This window comes from Lactuca saligna, chromosome 4, assembly GCF_052625555.1.
Source record: "Lactuca saligna cultivar CGN05327 chromosome 4, ASM5262555v1, whole genome shotgun sequence".
NCBI lineage: Eukaryota > Viridiplantae > Streptophyta > Magnoliopsida > Asterales > Asteraceae > Lactuca > Lactuca saligna.
In genome coordinates, this window is record NC_136420.1 from 82,963,606 (window position 1) to 82,978,818 (window position 15,213).

The 15,213-nt window shown below is 36.3% G+C and overlaps 1 non-coding gene across 1 annotated transcript; it reads right to left on the reverse strand.

The window, feature by feature from the left end:
- Window positions 1-7,558: 7,558 nt before the first annotated feature.
- On the reverse strand, window positions 7,559-7,665 carry LOC145044449 (small nucleolar RNA R71). The gene has a single exon (XR_013681400.1). It is a non-coding gene; the product is annotated as a small nucleolar RNA R71 (small nucleolar RNA).
- Between the last annotated feature and the right edge of the window lie 7,548 nt (window positions 7,666-15,213).

Genomic DNA, 15,213 nt, shown 5'->3' on the forward strand with positions numbered 1-15,213 from the left:
CCCCTGTTCTGCTACTAATGAGATATGGAACCCCATCCACACTCTCCTATTGGTGAGATACGGGACCTCGCCCACACTCACCTCCCTACCAGGCACATACATGTATCACACAGACAACAAGTATAAACTATCATATAAAGAAATCCTTGGGCACCCGCCCGCTATTAATGGACCTCATCCTGGATATCATAGTAGCATACTGTGCCTAGGGCTAACCCTCGGGTCTTCTACTCATAACTACATGGGCCGGCATTGTGGCCTTAGACCCATTCACACAAAGGGAAACTCACCTGCACTGGCTGAACTTGCTGATGATCTCACTAGCTGCTGCCCGGAAACTGACTGAACTCCTGCTTCCCTTGCTCCCCGAACTACCAATATCAATGCAACAATGAGTCTAACTGACCCCCGAAACACAACCAAGTCAACCCTGGTCCAAGTCAAAGTCCTGGTCAAGGTCAAAGTCCTACTCGCCGAGTCACCCTACTGACTCGCCGGGTTCATATATTCAGAATCCTTCCTTTCGCGTCTCGACTCGCCGAGTCAGTCCATGACTCACCGAGTCTACCGATTTCTAAGTCCTGACCTGTCCAACTCACCGAGTCTCCACCCGTCTCACTGATTTGAGTCTCAACTCGAAGGGTTTGGGGTTTCGCAACCTGACTCGCCGAGTCCAAGAGCAGACTCGCTGAGTACAAGGCAATCTTCATCTGACTCGACGAGCTGTTCATCCCACTTGTCGAGTTGCTCTTAATCTTCATGCTACTCGCCGAGTGCACTCAAAGGACTCGCCGAGTCCATTCAAATCCCCTTACATGCAGAGGACTTTTGAGTCATGCATGGACTCCAAACTGTGATCTACCCTTCCCACGCCTATTCCTCACGTAAATTTGCAAACTTTAAGTGTAGAGAAGGAGATCTAGGCAAAATACACGATAAACTAGGGTTTAAGGCAAAGAGGCTCCATAAATAACTCAAGGGCTGATACTTTATGCTTCTCAAGACCATAAAATGCTTAGATCTGGAGTAACAACTTCAGATCTGGCTTCTAACTCAAAAGAATAACATTATGGCTAAAAAGCCCCAACAACCACACATAGATCTAGGTGCAAAAAGGGTCCAAGAACTAGTTTATTACCTCCAAATTATCAGAAATGAACTCACAATCCCAGATCTATAGTCCTTTCTTGCTCCTCCAAGTTCCTTCTTCCTTCTCCAAGCTTTAATGCACCTTCCAAGGCAACAAATGGCTCAATCAATGGACATGGCGGCTAGGGTTTGATGTTCTAGGTGAAAGAGGCAGTAAAGGAACCCTGCGGGAGGGAATGAGACGTTTAAATAGGCTCCAAGTCCCGATTTTAGGGTTTTCCTCGCACAAACCAGACTCGCCGAGTCCCCCTTGGCCGACTCGCCGAGTCGGTCACTTACTCCTTGACCTGGATCCCGCTCGGACTCGTCGAGTTTATCCTTGGACTCGCTGAGTCTCCCTTTAAAATTAGGGTTTTCATTCCTTTCTTGGCCTTCCAAACTTTGGGTGTTACAATATATATATATATATATATATATATATATATATATATATATATATATATATATATATATTGTTTGTTTGATTAAGATGGGTGTTGCATGAATGTTTTATACAGGTTTTAAACTGTATATGTATTTTTATCTACAAATATGTCAGCTAAAAAATGGGTAGATATATTAGTTGATGTGTGATAAAATGATGAGAGACCTCGATGATGTTGTTGTTTCAGTCATCTAGCGAAGTATAGATGACGACCAAGTACCTTTCTAGACAGTCCAGTGGAACGCTAGAAGGCTCGCAACCTGTAGGTGTTTGTGAACGATGTGTTCACCGGTGTACTCCATCCCGTAATGGTTTCCTTACGGACATATATGGTTGAGGAATCCTCTTAGTAGTAAATTTCATCCCGATGATGATCCTTAGGTTAGGTCCCTTATGATAGGTGTTTAGGGACGTAAAGTAAGGATAACGGGAATGGGTAATCAGGGTTATTGTTGGTTGATGAAATTAATAAATTTATTGTTGGTTGATGAAATTAATAAATTTATTTATTGTGGGTTGAAAACCCTATATATGCTCATCAGACTCTCAAGTCTGATCCACTCAGTTTTCTATACTACAGGTACTGGAACAAGAGCATAGTTGGATGTTGACAATTAATTTTGGATTATAGGCCAGTATATGTAAATAAATGTTGTAAGGCCTATATTGTACTGTTTATGCTTTTGGTCTGTATCGATGTGGACATCCCGAGTTTTGTAATGAAATGAAAAATACATTTCTTTAAGAAATATTTTTATAAATTTTTATCATATTTTATTTTTGGAACAAATTTCGTATTACTTTTTGAAAGATTACTCTGATTTTATTATAAAAGCATAAACGAAATCTATCTTTTCTGGTCGTGTAAATGGGGATGTCACACTACAATAAATTAAATTCTAATTAAACTGATTTTTTTTAAACTTAAAAGAGTTTTTCAATAATTTTATGACTTTATTATAGATAATTAACAAATGTAGATTGACATTTATATATTATTGTATAAAAAATAAAAATAAATGGTACGAATTAACGTATGTATTTGATAAAAACCCAACAAACTTTGGTCGTAAAGATATACATAAACATTATAATTAATGATAAAAGAATTTAACATGTAAAATGGATGGAAAGAAACTTTGATTTTAAATAAAACTTAAAAAATTTTCATTTTAACTTTTCAATTAAATCAATTAAAAACTGGCAATAAATATATATTCCACGAAACGAGTGATATTGCATAAATAATGTTTTATAAAATTTGGCACAAAAAATATAAGAGAATATTACGATTTTTTTTTCATATCTATATAAAAAACTTTAACGACCATTATTGTAATTAAATATTTAAATATGTATTTATAAATTTTTTACAAAATTCATGATTGTATCGGCCAAACCTTTTTTCTTTAAGTATTGTGACTTTTTTCTTTCCAAATTATTTATCATAAATAAAGTTGAAATAAATCTAAGTTAAATAAATAAAGAAAAAAAAAAGAAAAAAAAAAAAAAAGACTGCGGAGCATAATGTTTACGCGTGGACTGCGCGGTGCAGACAGAAGAATCGAAAAAGATCTACAGGCAAATAACAAAAACACCTTAATATTTGAGGTGAGTATTAGCGATTACATTTTAGTGATGCCCGGTGGTGATTGATTGTGGTGGTGACTAGTGGCAATGGTAATTGGTGACGAGAGTGATATCTATGAATGAAATAGTTGTGTTTATGGATGATAGTGGTAATGATGATGATTGTGATGATGAGTCTCACAACGACCTTGACGGAGTCATCGGCAACACTCGTAGTATAGGGTTTTGGTGGTGGTATATTGTGATGATGGTATAGTATGGGGGTTTATTATTTAATTTAATAATAATGTTATTTCAAAAAAAATAAATAAATAAAGGTATTTAAGACCTTTCAAACATAATTAATGGAAATACATTAACGATAACCAGAATAAAACTCAAAACTGATTGATTCGTAACAATAAGTGGTCAAAATTTCTAAAAGTATGATAAACCTGTTGAAATAAATAATCACTTGAGACCAAACTATAATTTACGTTTATTATTAATAAGATACTAAGAAAAAGAAAATCCAAATGATGCAAAATCCCAATTAAAGTGATCGCGATTTGATACCATTTATTTACTTGACATCGACATTTCTAAAGACGTTAACCGACAACAATTTTACGAAATTAAAAAGTAACTGGTTATTATATGGTTACCCAGACCTTCACATTAAACTAGAACTTTATTTATTATTTAGTTGAGAAGTTGAGATACTCATTTGTAATGGTAGTCATTAAATTTATTTATGTATGTGATCTATTTTTAAACTGTCAGGCTATTGAAAAAATATAATTTAATTGGGATATTTAGGTTTTTATATGTATATTAAGTCACTGAAATTTTTAATATAAATTAATTAATATTTTATCGTATACATTTGACTATTATTTTAAATAAACTTTTTAAAAAATGAACATTTCTGAAAACTAGTTTATTTACATAATTTGTTGATATATATATATATATATATATATATATATATATATATATATATATATATATATATATATATATATATATAGAGAGAGAGAGAGAGAGAGAGAGAGAGAGAGAGAGAGAGAATTCGATAACAGTTGAAATTCATTCGTTTTTTGCTCTTTTAATCTAACCTTCAACTGTATTGTTTTTTGCCGAAAAGACCATACCTTTTTCATTTTTTTTTTCTGATATGGCCCTTTGTGTCGTTTTTATCCAAAAAAAAACTTATTATATATTATAAGGGTTTTTCGACAAAAAGAATAAAAAATTTGAGGATTTTTTCAGGAACAGTTTGAAGGTTGATGCTTTTTTATGGAAAAAAAAAGGAAAAGTTGAGGGTCTTTTTGGAAAATACCAAAATATACCAGGTATTTTTCAGGAAAAAAATTGAGGTTTAATCTGGAAAAAACTCAAAATGTATCATTAATAGCAACATACTTTCCAAAAACTAACAGTAATAGCAAGCTACTTTCCATAAAATTAACGGTACAAACATATATTAATACAAGTTTGTGGCATTATTTTTGATTTCCTTTTAGTTTACATTAATTTATTCTTATTTAACTTGTGTTCTTTGAAAGTACATTGTTATTTCTTGCAATTACCCCAATTAGTGGCCGAAGGTAAAAACTAGCAATGTACTATCATCTTTTCTTAATATAGCATCTTATTTTACCAATTAAGGGAACTATATATTATTGATGTTTTTTATACAAAATGTCATAATAGTTGTAGTTTTTCATGTATTATTTAGGGTTAAAAGCCATTAATAAGTGATAAAGGGATGGATTGCATTTGATTATTTTGTAAATGATTAAAATGGAAGGATCAAATGGCATGCAAGGTATATTCATGCTTCTGTGGTTTAACATTATAGTTATGGGTTAAATGCAAAAATAACACTATACTTTCATTTTATTTATTTATTGTATATTAGCATTATACTTTAATTCTTTGTGTTTTATCTATGTTTCTCACATAAGTTCCTGCAATAAACACTAAAATGGATTTACTTGCAAATTCCATTAGTCAAACATCATTTGGAACCAATGTTATATCTTGGACTTTGTGTTGAAATGATCAAGTAATTCGCAGTAATACGAAGACGTCGATATGTGTTGAAAAAAAAATATATTACATATTAAAGATTCACCTAATTATCATCCAAACTGTAATCGTCCGTTGATATTGCCATATTTATACTTATTTTTAGGCAATATTTAAGTACATTTTTATTAAAAAGTTGGTAATTTGTTTAGAATAATGGTACTTATGAGCTTAAATGTTGTTTACAGCAAAAAAAGAAGACATTTTGAAGAAAAGAGGACTGGAAACGTTAAAGAAAGAAACTTGGGAATTAGAGGAGTAAAAGTGAAGTAAATCTGGAGAAAAGGGTTATTCACGACGTGAGAATTAAAGAACTCACGACGTGAATCAATGGTTCTAGAAGATATGTACGCGGGTGAAGAAATCGTTGGCGGGCACGGTTATCTACTACTCACGACGTGAATTTATTATTATTCACGACGTGAATTTATGGATAACATCAATTATATAGATCCTTGACCTTTACGAATGGGAGGACTTTTGGCAGAAGAAAAGAAGTTCCAGGAGACGTTTCGAAGAGAAGAAAGGTCCTGGAAGAGGGATTTCAACACCAAAAGAAGTAAAGTTTATATTTAGTTGATTATGAACATGTCTTTCATTAGTTTTAGCTGTGTTAGTTTAATTACTACGATGAGCAGCTAAATCTAGCTACTTTTGCTTAGCTAGATGAAGCTTTGAACTTATGAATAGTTATATGTTTATGGATTAATTTGAGTTGGTAAGAATTGTTTGTGTTTGATTTGTATAACCTAGCATGTTATTATTTGTTTATCTAATTGCTAGATTGCATGTTCTGTGTAGCTTAGTGACCATGAAACTGCATGAACTTGTTTACCTAATAATTTAGTGAACATTAAATTGTTAGAGCTAGGATTGACCAATCTTAGTTAGTAATTAGATTGAATAAATCTTAGCTGTGCTAGAGAACGTGAATTGTGACCATAATTGCGTTTATACAACAAATCTTACATAGCATATCTACATTCATAATTAGTTCTGTGTTTAATTATGTGTGAACATACATGGTTTAACATGAATTAGTTACTTATTGGTAAGATAGAACTAAATTACTAATATAACTAAAACCCAACTTAATAACCCATAATCATTAGCTAGCCATAAGGAAGAAGTGGATTCAACTAAGCAAGAGTGAGTTTTTATTTAATTTGATTAAGTTCATCTGATCTTGCAAAATCAGATAAAACCCTTTATTAGATTTGTTAATAAATTAGGTTAATTTAATAGTATGTAGATTAATTAGTAACACCGTTCCCTGTGATCGACACCCGACTTACCTAAGCTATACTGTAATCTGACTAGGTACACTACTTATAAGTGCATAGTTAGTCTTAGTTTGTTAGGTTATAAATATTAAAATTAGTGGGTACTTTTGTGCACATCAAGTTTTTGGTGCCGTTGCCGGGGAACGGTGCAGATTATTAGTTTATTTAGTTGTATTAGATTAATCGTTTTTTTTAGGAATAAAATCTGCAGAAAGCTTAATTGGTTATTTATTTTGCTAGCTTATCTTAGTTTAATTTTTGTTCTGTTTGTCACAGAGTTCACGACGTGAGATTCAGTATACTCACGACGTGAAATCTGAGAGTTCATTTTTAGTTTTTCTTATTTTAGTCCAGTTTTACGTTTTCGTTTAGCAAGTTGCAGGAGTTAATGACCAGAGGCTCAAACACACCATTGGTGCCACCACTAGAAGATCCCGAGTCTGCAATTCACAAGAAAAAGACGCCCTTGCAAGAATTGAAGTCAGCCTTCTCTAGGAAGTCGGGAAAGAAGACAGGAGAGTCAAGTTCATCAACAAAGCACGAGAGCAATCTTGAGCATTTGGATCATACACCCGTGCAAACCGAGTACGAAAGCGACACCGAGCCAGAATTTGAAGAACACACGAGTGAACCCGAGAACGAGCCAAGGAACGAGATGACATATATTGAAGAAATGTCCATGGGAGCTTACAAGAAGCGGATCCGAGAAGATGTGGGTCCCGGATTAGTCCAACCCGCAATACCTGCCAATGCCATATTCGAGCTGAAGGGACACATATTGACTGCGCTGAAGGACATCCCATTTTTCGGGAAAGACCATGAGGATGCTTTTAAGCATCTAGATGAAGTCAATGACGTTGCAGATTACTTCAATGTCCCAAATGTCAACAGGAACACAGTCTTGCTTAGGATGCTGCCCGTCACTTTCAAAGGAGCTGCTAAGGAGTGGTTAAAAGCACTCCCACCGGGTACAATCACCACTTGGGCTCAAATGCGTGAGCAATTCCTAGACCAGTTTTGCCCACCATCTAAGATAGCCAAACTCAAGAAGGCAATAGCCAACTTTGAGCAACAGCCGGGGGAGTCACTATACGAAGCATGGGAGCGGTACAAGGGCTTACTTAGAAATTGCCCACAACATGACCTAAATGTGCAGCAAGAGATGTCAATCTTTTATGATGGGGTCAATGTGATGACAAGACAACTCCTTGATTCTCAAGGACCCTTGACAAGGAAAAATCCAAGGGAGGTCAAGGAGCTAATTGAAGAATTCGCAAAACACTCCCGCGAATACCATAACCCGAGGCAGGATGGAAGCAAAGGCGGTGGAGGAGCCCAAACTGAAGAAATTGCAGCTGTCATGGCCATGCTGAATAACATGGATTGCAGGATAACACAAATGGACCAGTCGATACATGCCATAAGAGTAGGGTGCGAGCGATGCAATGGTCCACACTTGACCAAGGACTGCAACGTGGATGAATTTGGGAACAGAAAAGCTCAAGTGTGCTACTCTAATGGGGATAAGTTTGAAGAGGACTGGAGGAAACCGAAGAAGGAGTGGCTGCCATATGAAGAGTATAAGAAGCAGAAAGAAGAGAAGTATAGGAAGACAGGTCGAGGCCTCTATCAAAAGGAGCAGCCACCAGCCGAGAAGAAACCCGACCTAGAGACCATTTTAATGAAATTTATGGAAGCATCGGAAAAGCGACACGAGGCCACTGATTCTGCTATTCTGGAACAACAAACTTTGGTAAAGAATCAGCAAACCTCCATCCATAACCTTGAAGTACAATTTGGTCAACTAGCAACTCTAGTTCATGAAAAATTGTCCCCGAAGAGTCCCTAAGTACAGAACCAATCTCATGTAATGGCCATAGATACCGAAGAAGAAGCTATCTCGGAGTTCCTGGAAGCATTGGACGAAGAACCACGAACGCCCGATCAAAAGAAGAAGAAGATCAAGATCGAAAATCATGAAGCTGCTGAGTTCCAGAAATCACGACATGAACCTTATATGTTCACGACGTGGGCCCGTCATGAACAGAAAAATTCTGCAGTCAGTTCGGTTTATGAGCCGAATTTGCCTTTTCCTTCCCAAGCCACCCTTAGTCCACTGGAGAGAGAGCATAGAGAGTTTGTCAAGCATGTGAAGGGGATCCCGATTAATACCCCCTTTTATCGAGTCCTTATCCAAAGCTCCCGAGAACCAGAAATTACTGCAAGACTTGATAGACACTCGAAGGCAATTAAAGAAGCAGTCTACAGTGATTTTAAGTGAACAAACTTCAAAAGTTGTGTTAGGAGAGACACCAGAAAAGATGGGGGATCCTGGACGCCTCACTCTTCCATGCGAGTTTGGGAATAAAACAAAGGTTAATGCTTTAGCCGATTCTGGGGCTAGCATTAATCTGATGCATTTTTCATTTTATCAAAAATTGGAGATTCAAAAAATGAAGACTACAAAAATGAAGATTCACATGGCGAATCGTTCGGTGACACAACCCCGAGGCATAATGGAGGATATTTTAGTAAAAATTGGAAAATTTATTTTTCCAATAGACTTTGTAGTCTTGGACATGTAAGAAGATCCAGATGTTCCGATAATCCTAGGTCGGCCATTGCTCAACACTGCTGGTGCCCTTGTTGATATCCGCGAGTCTAAGCTAACTTTGAGGGTTGGAGATAAACAAGAAGTCTTTGGAATAAAGGATGACTTTCAAGAAAATAAAGAAGAGGTGTTCACCATTAATGAAGAGAATGAACTAGAAGAACTGGAAAAGCTTATGGAAGAAGAGATAAAGGTAGTTCATCAAGTCGAGAGGACAAAACCAAAGGCATCTGTTCCATATTTGATTGAAGTCATAGCTTACAAAAGCTCGCCTTCTTGGGTAAGCAAATAGGATGAGGAAATAACAAGTGATGAAGAGGAGGTCACTTCAAAAGTACCAAGGCTGGTGGTGAAAGAAGAAGAGAATAACATAAAGTACAAGGAGAAAACCAAGGGCACAAAACGCAAGCTTGAAGAAAAGGGAAAAGCTAAAAAGGAGAATTTAAAGAAGGCATATAAAAGGCGAGTTCAAGCTTACAAAAGGCGGTTCAAGGAGAAAAAGATCTTGGTGGAGGACTCTTCCGAAGACTCAACATAGGAGGCACAGAGTCCAGCTCAAGACTCCAAGAAAAAGAAGCGCTTCTCGGGAGGCAACCCGAGTTTGGTTTAAAATTTTTCTCTTTCTTTTTGCATTTTAGTTTTGAAAACTTAGATCGAGTCATCCAACTCTATTAGAACAAAATGTGGGGACCTTAAAACGGAGGTAGTAGTAATTAAGAACTTAGTTCAAACTCAGAAAAATTTAATTATCCAAACTTAATTCACGACGTGAATAGTTAGCCATTCACGACGTGAATTGTGAATAAACCGGACACATAATCCATGATAAGGCTTAACCCATTAGACTAGCAAGCCCAAGATCAGTCCGTGAGTACATGGCCCAAACTTAAGCCCAGCCACTATTCACGACGTGAAGTGTATATAATTCACGACATGAACGTTTACAAGTACGGGACCACATATTAAGTCCCTGGAAACCAGCAAACCCTCTCATTTGTTTATTGTTCACGAAGTGGAAACAAAAATTGGTCCCCCTTGGTCCCCATTGCTGCGAATTTAGCCGACAATCCTACTAATTACCATTGTGCTTACGTAATACTTCCAACAAAGGTACTAATTCTTGATTATTACGTTTAATTTTTGGTTCTAGTAGAGGAACTTAGGGTTAGGGTTTGTTAAATGATGAAATTGATTCTTTACAGTTCGTAAATAACCTTGGAATGTTCATGCTAAGTGTTTGGAAGAGGTATAGGAGTAAAACCCAAGGATATGTTGACTGGATTTTCCCCGATTGTGAAGATTCTGCCTCCTTCGGTTACGAACTCACGACGTGAATCATACAAGATTCACGACGTGAATTCTGGGGCTAATCAGAATTCATTTTCCTATGTTTGACTTGTGGATATTTGTGTTGGCTGTTTCTTTTTCGTGTTTTTGCAGGAATGGCTCCAAGAAGAGAGGTTCCAGCTAGGGTTGCGGGTTTACACCCGTTTTACAATTTTCCCGCGACGACGGCCCGTGATGTTTTGACCCGTTGGAACAACAGATTGGGATGGCTTTATAACAGGGAAATTGCAATTGCTCCAACAGTCAATTGGACAAGATTGAGGGAAGTAGGGCTCGTAGACCGGGTGGGCCCATACTTGAAAAAGACATTTATTGGAGATGGCTACTCATTCACCTGTTCTAGTTGGCAAAATCTGTTCCGGGTGCAAGAGCGGGTCTACAAGGAATTTTGTGTCGAGTTCTTCACAATGGTGACGTTTCAGGAAACGGTCCAAGATCCACATTGGCCACATGCGTTGGTATTTGGATTGGGGGCAAGTACCGGGAGTGCAGCCTAGTTGAGTTTGCTTAGAGAGTGGGACTGTATGATCGACAGGAGGCTGTGACTCCCGAGTTTGGCATGTTTTTAGGAGAGGCTGCTAGAGGATATATGGAGGGTGTCACGGGATATTCTTTTTGGCATAACATTGCCTCCGGGATGTTTAATTCCGGAGTATCTCCTAAGAGTAGTATTCGGTCCCCGATCCATCGTTTACTCCACCGGTTCATTACCTTTTCCATCAACCATAAGAGGCATGGAGACAAAGTGACTAAGCAGAACTTATTTTTCTTATGGTGCATCTTACAACCTGGTGTCTGTTGTAACATCCCGTATTTCCTAGCCCGTTTTCTGGCTGGGTCTGCTGCGAGTTCGCGCCCTGGGAGCCCTATTTGTGGGGGTCATTTTGTTACTCGTTTGGCCCCTTCTTATCATCTGATGGTTCCCGATATTATTAGATCCATGACGTGTGTGGACGAACATGACTTTGGTATGGGATATTTGGAGACTATGCGAGTGGTCAGAAATTTTGGATCGCACTGGGGAATAGTTCCATCAGACACTGAGGGTGAAGATGAGGATGATCAGCCAGCCGATCAACCTGTGCCAGAGCCGAGACCGAGACGCAGGAATGTAAGAGGAAGGGGAGACCGCGGGCAGCGGACACACCCAACTGCTTCCATGGTTGGTGCACCTTTTGGGGGTGATATGGCTGGTTACTTTGACCAGTTATCGTTGAGTGTGAATTGGATAGGCGGCACGATGGAAAATGTGGTTCAGCATCTTGGGGTGGAGCAGCCGTCTCATTTAGGGTATCATTACCCAATTTGCCCACGTTGGTCGGAGTATGGTGGTCGTGGAGGTGATGGAGCTGGTACCAGTGGAGCGCATGAAAATGAGGCGGATGATTGATCGTTTTTAGTTTATTTTAGTTTGTTTTTATGGGATTGTAAGAACTACTTTGAATATTATGTTACTTTTATTCTTCGTTGTTGATTGTTTCTCACAAATTGCTATGGAGTGCTTAGGAGGGATAACGAGTTATGGATGCGTACGTTTTTAGCTGGGAGTGTTTAATTCCGAGAGTCGAGATCCATATTTTCAAAATACGTTTGGGGTGAGTTAATGAAGTGGAGTGTCCGCGAATGAGTTATAAACTGATGACTTTGGAAGAGTCTTAATACATTAAGACATTAGAAGAAGGATTGAGCAATGTTTTCTACTTGTCCAGTTCTCACGACGTGAACATTTCTAATTCACGTCGTGAGTCAGTTATCAGGAGGTTGTCAGGATATGTTCAGTTCGATTTCACGTCGTGAATTATTACACGCTCACGTCGTGAATCTTACATGTTTCCCCATATTGGTCATTCTACTTTTGGAGACTTACACCATGTTAAATGATGATTGACGGCCCGATTTCATGTTTTGCGGGTACACTTCTTATTTCGCGAGTTCCAGAATCAAGTTTCTATTTTTGGAAGTCCATATTCAAATTGCACATTTTCCGCACTTTTCGAGATGCTCACGCCGCTATTCCAGGGGAGTCTGTTCCTTTTTCTACCTTTTCTTTAATTTTGATTTGTTTTTATACATACAATGAGGGCATTGTATGAAATAAGTGTGGGGTAGGGGTAGAAAAAGTAAATTGCTAGTAAATTGCTACGAAATTTTGAAAATTCAAATTTTTATTAATTGAATCTAGTAATAATAATTTGAGCTATAATTGCTAGTATTATGCGGGATGATCCGATGAAAGTTCAAATGTTTAGTTGAGCCAATATACGTTATAGTGCATTTGTGGCTTCCCTTATTTTAGTGAAATCATGGAACAAAAACATAACCCCGCTCGGTTTGAAGGATGCAATATGTTTAGCAGCCTAAACCTGAAATGTATCCATGGAAATTATTATCATTAACCAATAAAGGTTGAAGTTGAGCGCCCCTGCTTAAGCATGTAGGGTTTTGAGTGAAAAAAAAAGAACGAGTTACATGTTAAAAAAAAGAGAGAGAATTACAAGAAAAAGTTTGAAGAATTTTTGGAGCATCAAAGTTAAAGTATGAAATTAGAAGATCAAAAATTCTGAAGAAGTTCAAAAAGTTGAAGATACCAAGAAATCAAATCAAATAAGGAGGTGAATTCAAAGAAATCAAAGATCGACTTGTTAAGAAAGTGAAGAATTCCAAAGAGCTCCATAGTGATATCATAAATTGTAATTTTCTAGATTATGTATGCTTGGGTTGCTCAACCAAAAATACCTTGAGGTTAAGAGGTTTTCTGGGGATGGATTCGGAGGGTTGCATAAAATGAGCATTGTTCGGAAAAAGTGGGCAAGGGTTTATGAAGATTGTGAGTATTTAAAGTATGGGGGGTACTTTAGGAAAATTTTAGACACAAATGCATGCGTTAAGGTCTTGGCATAATGGCTGAATTAGAGTCGGATTGTTCAATGTAATGTTAGTTTACATTTGCTTGAGGGCAAGCAAAGCCTAAGTGTGGGGTATTTTGATATTGCCATATTTATACTTATTTTTAGGCAATATTTAAGTACATTTTTATTAAAAAGTTGGTAATTTGTTTAGAATAATGGTACTTATGAGCTTAAATGTTGTTTACAGCAAAAAAAGAATACATTTTGAAGAAAAGAGGACTGGAAACGTTAAAGAAAGAAACTTGGGAATTAGAGGAGTAAAAGTGAAGTAAATCTGGAGAAAAGGGTTATTCACGATGTGAGAATTAAAGAACTCACGACGTGAATCAATGGTTCTAGAAGATATGTACGCGGGTGAAGAAATCCTTGGCGGGCACGGTTATCTACTACTCACGACGTGAATTTATTATTATTCATGACGTGAATTTATGGATAACAGCAATTATATAGATCCTTGACCTTTACGAATGGGAGGACTTTTGGCAGAAGAAAAGAAGTTCCAGGAGACGTTTCGAAGAGAAGAAAGGTCCTGGAAGAGGGATTTCAACACCAAAAGAAGTAAAGTTTATATTTAGTTGATTATGAACATGTCTTTCATTAGTTTTAGTTGTGTTAGTTTAATTACTACGATGAGCAGCTAAATCTAGCTACTTTTGCTTAGCTAGATGAAGCTTTGAAATTATGAATAGTTATATGTTTATGGATTAATTTGAGTTGGTAAGAATTGTTTGTGTTTGATTTGTATAACCTAGCATGTTATTATTTGTTTATCTAATTGCTAGATTGCATGTTCTGTGTAGCTTAGTGACCATGAAACTGCATGAACTTGTTTACCTAATAATTTAGTGAACATTAAATTGTTAGAGCTAGGATTGACCAATCTTAGTTAGTAATTAGATTGAATAAATCTTAGTTGTGCTAGAGAACGTGAATTGTTACCATAATTACGTTTATACAACAAATCTTACATAGCATATCTACATTCATAATTAGTTCTGTGTTTAATTATGTGTGAACATACATGGTTTAACATGAATTAGTTACTTATTGGTAAGATAGAACTAAATTATTAATATAACTAAAACCCAACTTAATAACTCATAATCATTAGCTAGCCATAAGGAAGAAGTGGATTCAACTAAGCAAGAGTGTGTTTTTATTTAATTTGATTAAGTTCATCCGATCTTGCAAAATCAGATAAAACCCTTTATTAGATTTGTTAATAAATTAGGTTAATTTAATAGTAAGTAGATTAATTAGTAACACCGTTCCCTGTGATCGACACCCGACTTACCTAAGCTATACTGTAATCTGACTAGGTACACTGCCTATAAGTGCATAGTTAGTCTTAGTTTGTTAGGTTATAAATATTAAAATTAGTGGGTACTTTTGTGCACATCATCCGTAAACTATTTGCCAAAAATAAGCTATTAGTCGTGATGAAACCATTCGTCACTTCATAAATGTCTAACAGAACGTATACATAAGTTCAAAATAATGTATATATTAATTTTAACTAATCGACAAAAATTATATCTTTGTAATTTAATAAATCTATAATTTTTTATTACTATTTTATATTATCAATAATGTTTCCATTATTATCCGTAGTTTCCACGGGTTTTAACCTAGTATATATATATATATATATATATATATATATATATATATATATATATATATATATATATATATATATATATAGAGAGAGAGAGAGAGAGATAGAGAATTCGATAACAGTTGAAATTCTGAGCCACTCATTTAATTAGCCTCTAAACATAAAGGACACGGTGGTGAACTTGTAAATATGATATAATAGCATTCACT